General features: G+C 40.8%; 1 long non-coding RNA gene across 2 annotated transcripts; it reads right to left on the bottom strand.

The window, feature by feature from the left end:
• Nucleotides 1-356: 356 nt before the first annotated feature.
• On the bottom strand, nucleotides 357-7,807 carry LOC115352212. 2 transcript variants are annotated; one of them, XR_003927023.1, is made up of 3 exons: nucleotides 4,810-7,807; nucleotides 1,857-1,936; nucleotides 357-1,727 (listed from the first exon to the last, which is right to left on the bottom strand). It is a non-coding gene; the product is annotated as an uncharacterized LOC115352212 (long non-coding RNA). The 2 variants fall into 2 exon arrangements; XR_003927024.1 differs by having other exon boundaries at nucleotides 357-1,723.
• Between the last annotated feature and the right edge of the window lie 271 nt (nucleotides 7,808-8,078).

The following is an 8,078-nucleotide window of genomic DNA, read 5'->3' as shown; positions in this document are numbered from 1 at the left end:
GCTCAAGTCAGGGTTAATAAAACAGGTAGCACGGCATCTAATCCCATCTGTAATTGGGAGGTTACTTTTCTTACCTCTGAGAATCCTGGAACAGGTTGTTAACAAAGAGCACATTGGATCCAAATTAACTTGCAGACTACTGTAACTTTCCTGACGCTAACATAGCATTGGGCCTTTCCATTCCTGTTATGTCACACAGCTTGCTTTGGCTAGTCTCGGTTCCACAGGCTTAATCAGAAATAGGCTTTTCCTGCTGCGTTTTTGTTTGGTTTGCTTCTCCTGCAGGTGATTAGAGTATCTTTGTAACTTCTTGCATTATGGATTTAAAAAAATCACCTGCAGGCGGGCTGAAGTAATCACATTCTGCTGAATGTTTATTAAAGCAGTAATTGCTTTCATTTCCCAAAATACACAGTGCACACACCATCTACTGTATAAAATTCTGTTAAAATAAGAAAGAAGTACAATCATAAAACTTTACAGGCACGGAAAGCCTCGCTTAGTCTTTGGTTCAACTCCACACGGTAATTGTAGATGCAAACAACTTGTTATTGCAGGGACTTGTATCACTGAATAATTGTAAGTACTTTAAATAACCTTTGCCAGTACTTTACCAATAGATGTAGCATTTGGGACGCTCAAGAAGCTACCTTTATACAAATGCTCCACTCATCTAATTAAATATTGACCTTAGGCAGGAACCAGTATCAAGCCACGAACTTGCCACATTCAGGGAAAACACTTGGCATTTTCCTCAGTTAGATCTTACTGGGTTGTTCTTTCTAATACACGGACAGAAGAACTTCAGGAGTGAATGCCTCCTTCTGCGTGTTGGTGTAAACTCTTCTGATCGATGAAACCTGCCCAGAGCTCTGTAGTGCCTGCACTGCATCGCCTTCCGAGTGACCCTGCATCTCAAACAGCCTCTTTTTCACTGCGGCCCGGTGCCCTCCCTGTCAGCGATATTATCTGGCTTATAGAAGAATGCCAAACGCCTTGAGTGCACGTAGACCCATACTCCCACAAAATCCTACGCTGATTAGAGCAGATATGTCACGTTGCACGGTTTGTGCACTCAGGAGCTAGATGCATTACAACGGCCAGGTACTAAACGGAGTCTGCTATCTTCCCCTTGTCCGACTCGGCTCCTCATAAAGCTGAATGATGTGTTTTTGTATGTCTAGCTCCTCTGTTCAGTCAGTGGCAATATAATTGCCAATGCCTATGTTTGGTTTTGACAATATAACAGGGTCATTGTGATACCATTTTGTACCATGGCTGACTGAGCTTGCTCACATGGGAGATATCACATAGTAAGTGAAGAAAAGCTCTTAAGAACTGCATGACTGAGCAGGAATTAGCTGAAAAGCCATGTGCACGTGGACACATTTCTTCTAATTAGAAAATTAGTCTATTCTCGGCAATGACTTCTCACGCTTCGCAAATACAGCCCAAGTCTTGAGCCCATAGTAGCATACCGCTGTCACCGTCAAGAGAGAAACCGGGAGTGGAAAAATGACCCACAACTACATCGCGTGTTCCTGTGTCTTGGAAAGCTGAAGTGGAGTGTGTCTTCCTCCTCCCATCACCCCAAGAGGGAAACAAGTATTCACGGCATAGTCTTCTGGAGCTGGTATGTGTGCCCATAAAGGACACCACCAGTTTTGCAAGTTCCAGCTTTGCAACTCCTGCTCTTAAGCTGCCAGCTCTGGTTTAGGAACTTCTTCCTCAAGGGGAAAAAAAAAAATAAAATAAAAAAAAAAATCATTATTTCTTTTGCTCTGTGTGACTACCATTCTTTCATTAGCTTGCCTGTTACTAAAACTCCCGTATTAACTAAACTATACTAGATTTACCTTGAAACAGATTTTCCAGATCATTTAAATCACCGGAGCACTCACAGGCCAACATGACAGGTCATGTAGAAATACCCCTCCTAGAAAATGGAGGGAGAGAGAAAGAGACATAGTTACTGAGAGCCAGGAATTTCTACGTATCTTTTAACTAAAAAGTGCTTTAGACTCATAAGAGTCTCGAACAGATAGAAACACGCAAGCTCTTGGCTTACACAACAATATCCCCTCCAGGGAACTGCTCACACCGTGGGTATGTGTGTGTGCATAAATGTAACAGGTACGAAGGTAGTTACAAAGTGAGGAGAAGTGATGAATACCGTGATATATAAGCTAAATGGCATATTTGGAAACCACTCAAACCAAGCATATTCATTAAATGCAACTCCACTGTCCATTAGAAATACTGAAGTCTCAATCAAGTGATTTTAAGTGGTTTAGAAACTGATAGTTGTAAATGTCCGAAACAACTGGGTTCACTGTACAGTTCTCAAGACATGGTGTGGTTATGGTCAATAAACAGCTGCAATTTGCATTACAAAACACCCGGTCTCAACTCAGTGTGAGCTGTCAAAGGGAAAGGAGAGCATTCGTGTCAACAGACAAACCACCAAGCAATCGCCTGCCTTTGTTTAGGTGGTTAGGTGTTCGGGTGTTACTGTACTGTTTGGAGAGCCCTTGTATCCAGATATCACAAAGGACTTGCCATACGCTTTTTGCTGCTGCGGGGTCTTTCTCTAGAGAAGGACGCATCCCCCAGCCACCGGAGAAGGCTGGGGATTATGCTCTGGATCCCATTTGCTGTTCCACACACGCTGGGGAAGACCCATCCCTAAACCCCTGCTTGTGGTGCAGCCAGCTCCCCAGCTCGTCTGGAGCTGCCATTCACAACCTCCTTGATTGCAGCTGGCTTCCCAAGTGTCTTGAAAATTACTCAAAATCAAATTAAACTGTAAAGCTTGGATAAAACATGACGATTTGATTTGCCAAATTAGTCTTTCTAATGAGCCAATTAAGTTCCTTGCTAGCGCGAATTCTTGTAGAGCCAAGCACTGCTGTTTCCCAAAATAGGCTTAGGAAAAATTGGAACCGATCTTGGTTTTTGGAAGTGAACATGGCAGGCGAGGCATTGCCATCATTATTCGAAAAATGCAGTCTGTACATAGGCAGCTAACCAAGGCATTTTCTCCCAGATGCAATACCAATGTTTGCTTTGGAATCAATTTCACAACGTGCTTGTGAATGAAGACCATACATTGATGCCAACGCATATCATGAATTCATCTCTATGTGCTATTAGAAGAGTAGGGTATAATTTTACATAAAAGGTGTCTACATCTGGTACTGTTCATAGGCTCTTTCCCCCTTTCCCATTCAAAATAAAAATAGCAACATAGGAAAAAGTTGGGAAGCTTTCAAGAATTGCTGTGAATTACATGAGAAGGAAAGTTTCAGTAAGTCTGGAGACTTGCCATGGACATTTGCACACCGATTCCAGCAAATTTGTCCTGGTGGCATAGCAATTTGCCAACATGTTGCGTGCAGCGATTGAGAGCCTGCTTTGTTTTTAGGAACAGACCCACGGCCCCTTTTCTCCCCGATGAGGACGAAACCTCCCAGGGACAACCTGGAGATGCCCTCTGAGGGGTGCCAGGAGCTGTCTGCTTCCCAAAATTCCTTGTAAGAGAAGAACTGCTTTAGGACACGCAGAGCAGAGAGCTGGAGGGCCCCTTGCTGAAGTCATCTACCCCTCTCCCAGCGGAGGGCAACACTTGCCTAAAACAACTGTCTCGGTACAACTGCAAGGAGCACAAGGCTGACCACAGCTAACTCCTTGAAGGGAAAGACCAGCATAAGAAAGAAATTTTAATATCAGTTTCTCGATAGCTTGCAAAAACTGTCCTCTGTCTGGGAGAGCGTAAAGGGAAATAATTACCTACAAGACAAAAAATAAACAGTCACTCTCCTTGAAATATATTTGTGTGCACAGATACTTAGAAAGCATTAACTGTGTTTTAGCCAAACTATTAATCCAGACTTTCTATTGCATTTACAAAAGGAGGACTCTTCCCTGCCTTTAAATAAAATGTATTGCTTCTGCCTGTATTTCCTTCAAATTACTAGCATTTTTCTGAAGCCCACTGATGTGACAACAGCATGCCAGATCTGGACTCAGCAGTGACAAAAAAAACCCCAAAAAACAGGGAATCTCTCGATCCAATCTTAAAACAAACCAAATGCATATCAGTATTTTCCCCAGAATGCTATATTCTTCTATTTAGTTCTAAACCTCTTATTTCAACTACTTTTAGTTCGTGAGGCTGTGCGGCTTAAATAATTTGACTACATTTTCAACTACTGTTTCCTGATGTCATAAATGTTTACCTTGAATGCAAATGCTCCTTACCCCTTCCCCAGCACACCGGTGTAGCTATCCACTCGGGCTTGTGAGAATTCCCCGAACACTTTTTCACATTGAGAAATTTTATGGATTGCCTCACAGTGAAATACTCAAAAATAAAAAGTAAAACCCAGAAAATTAATGTTCCAGTACTTCTTAATGGAAATAAAGCTACTGTAAAATTTATTTTTAAGTTTGTGTTTTATACTAGCAAATATGATACTGCAAAATTAAAATGCAAGGTACCTCCTACTACAGCCCTCTTTTCTTCAGTCGAGTTATTCCTGATTCACACTGTACCGTGTGGCCAATATCAAAATTTGCCCCGACAAGCCTTAAGCTCCTTCGAATTTTCTGTTTTCAAAATCAGCTAGAAAAAGATACTTCCTTAAAAACGTCTTGAAGCACTACAGTACTTAGCACTGGCTTGGGACAAAGCCAAACAGCAATCTTTTTTTTCTATTTCTGTTGTACGCCTCAGAGTGATGTTACTTTTCCTAACCAACAATTTTACAGGCGCCCATCACGGGAGAGCTCTCTAGAAACGGTACTCACGCTCAGCACAGGTTCGGGGCAGTCCGTTCCAGGAGCTGAGTTTTGCAGGAGTGCGAGCTTAGCAGAAGCCGTCCATTTATGTAGTTTGCTGTTAGCAGGAAAAAAAAAAAAAAAAAAAGGAAAGTAAAACCCAAGCAATATTTCTATCAGTATGATAGTAGGAAAAAATATCCATAGCATAATAATGCTATATAATATATGCAACCTGTATTCCTTTATTCATTCTGTTGAATGGCAGTAGGTACTTACTAGTGACACCACAGCTTTTCAGAAACCTGAATTGGACCTACGCAGTCATAAAAATTGGCCTATCATCACCATTTTTGTTTGTATGCAGGGACAGATTTTAGCTAAAATATACTGGCGTAACCTCACTGACTTCAAGGACCTATGCTTACAGGCATGTACTGAGAATGTGACCCAATGTTTATTTGTTTTTCAGACCACAAAAGTAGTACTGCATGATCTATCAGTGTATTTTAGTAAAGCTGACCAATGGAGACTCCCTTTGCTTTAATGCACATATTTTCATGTTTCCCACAGATCTGCTACTTTTTCAGGCTCTCACTAAACCAAAAATGCATCTGACTTCCAAACATCTGACTTTTAGCTGAGTTTGTTCCCACTACTTCATTTTCTCTTTTGCACATACATCAACTCATGTTAAACAATGAAGACAACCAAAGCAGAGAGCTTTGCTCGCAGGTTATTAAATGCCCATTAATCTTTTCCTTTCATTTTGAAGTTCTCCAAATAGCGATGGAGTTGGCTTAAGTCCGGACATGACACAGTTAGAAATACAGATGTGAAAGCTGGAACGGAGAACATGGCTGAAGTGGTAACCAAGATGGTGTAGCAAATGAACAGACATGTTTGCATAATATCATGGCAGCCTCCTGAAAGGCAAAACTATATAACTTGCCAGAGCAAACAGATGGTTACACAGCATGTGAAAATATATTTCTTTTGCACAAATTCAGCTGAAGTAATATAAAATAATGAGCTCATAGTTAAAGAACAGATGATGAGGGAAAGGTAAACAATGAACAGGAAAATGCGATTAGTCACCTTTAATTTATTTCACTGGGCCTGATATTTTTGTTTCCTAAATCAATGATAAAACTACCCTTAACTGCAAGCAAAAGAGTCTTGAATTCCTTGTACGTGCCTGCTTATGTTGTGGCAAGCTTCTCGCTGCACCTGCCAACACGTGCTTTCAAGCACTTGAGCAATTCTTACAGAACTAGCTCAGGTTGTCAGAAGTAAAACTCTGAGTTTGAAGAAAGGGCACATGCAAAGGCAAGGTGGTGTAATTTTAAATGTCAAAATGTGGTTTAATCGTATTTTAAATGTTAAAAATAAAGTTTTAAGGCCACCTACGATATTTGATACCCCATTCCTGTTTCTCTTCGTTTGTTTATGTAACACTGCTGCAAGCTGCTGAACAGGAATAGCTGCATTTTAATGATGGATGTAGTAAACCCATAAACATAGATTGGGGAATTGAGGGTGAGGGAGAAAGGGAGAGGGCAGATTTTAAGGAGAGAAAGAGAACGAGGGCTTAAAGACCTCAAGTGAGGATGAATTCTTGGCTCCACTGAAGATTACGGGAGTTTAATCAATTATTTCAGCAGGATCAGTATGGTAATTGTGGCTAAAGTGCACTTGGATCTTGTGCAACAAATTTCAGATCAATGTCAGGTAACATTAGTCCACATACAGTTAATGAACAGTATTTTCTTGAAATTGCCTTTCTACTTGAAACTCATTATCAAATCGCTTAGATTATCAAACTATAAACCCTGTTCCCACAAAAAAGTAGGTAAATCATCTTCTTAATAATCTCTTGAACAATTCACTAGCTAGAGCACACTGAGTAGAAAGCTGACTGGAAATAATAAATTTTCTGATAAAAACAAATAAAATAATTTGCTCCTTCCTTCATTAAAAGTTTTGATGACCATTCCAGAAACAAATTGCTGTGATTGAGTAGTTATCGCTTCAAATGGTTACCACAAGATCAATGAAATTAAAATAAAATGGTTAGTTCTTTTATATACATGTCTGTGTGGTTAAAGAATGGAAGAGAAAGGAATACAGAGGATATGAACATATGGAGCAAGAGTCAGGTTAGATAGATATAAAGATTACGAAGCACCTTTTAACTACAAAACACAAAAATTCTCTATATTCCTTGCAGGAAGTGATTCTATACGGGGAATGGTCACAGAAGGTCTGGATACAATACTAAGTTCAATGATGCATAGCTGCTGGTTGTATAGATAATGTCTTAACACCTTTTCCTTCAACCCCATAACACCTATGGGCAATTTCTGTTTAAATGGCCTCCTCACAATGCTCCATTCAAAAACCTATCCATAAAGACAGCCTTCAGAAGCTATAAATCTGATCTCATGGATAAAAATATATATTCTTTTAACTTTGCAAATATAGGAGGAACAATTAAAATACTGAGATTTATTCCCTGCAAAGACATTTTCCACCCAAAACACTGGGAAATGTTAAAATATTTTCTTTGGACTCTTTTCCATTGAACGTTCTCAGCATCTCACGAAGTTCGCCTGAATCCCATTTCTGTGCTTTGTGCCAGACTTCTCCATGGACTACGCTTTCCACCGTGATAGGATTTCTGTGAGGCAGACTGTGCTGTGTGGCCATAACCTGGCATGAAAGACGTGGCTCTTCCAGCGAACCCAGGCCCTGCAGCAGGAGTGAAATAAGGCACCGTGAAGGTATCATAACAACTGAGATCAACACAGATTAATAAGAAGCAGATCTAAAAGGAAAAGAATTGGCTTAGTTTTACAAACTGATGGTTTTAGAGCTAGCCTGACAAAAAGTGAGTGCTTTCTTCTCAGCTGCAACTTCTTTTCCAGTAGCAAATCCAAAACTCCAGCAAAACAGTTTTAAAAAGACCTCATTTCACTTTCCACCAGACGACAGAGCAGTACCCCCCAGCTCACACAAAAGGGCAATGTTTTTCCCACTCCAAAATTCAGCTTGAGGGCTCCTCCAAGAGCAGCCCGGGTCTGACATGAAGCTGTCAGCTTTTGTTGGAGGGGATGAGCCGAGCCTTCGCCGTCTTTAGCCAGCAGACAGAAAAGGAAGAGGGCAGGATGTGGTAGTGGTTATTCAGTAGGTTGCACTTTTCTCTATGAGGTTCCAATCTGGCAAGAAGCCCCGGTCAGTCAGACCCCAGACAACGGATATATTGTCCAAAGGTTCAGAAATGGAAAAATGCTTTTTTT

This window comes from Aquila chrysaetos, chromosome 16 (genome assembly GCF_900496995.4).
Source record: "Aquila chrysaetos chrysaetos chromosome 16, bAquChr1.4, whole genome shotgun sequence".
NCBI classification, from domain to species: Eukaryota; Metazoa; Chordata; class Aves; order Accipitriformes; family Accipitridae; genus Aquila; species Aquila chrysaetos.
The sequence above is the reverse complement of the archived record's forward strand: the minus strand, read 5'-3'. Positions and strand labels throughout refer to the sequence as shown.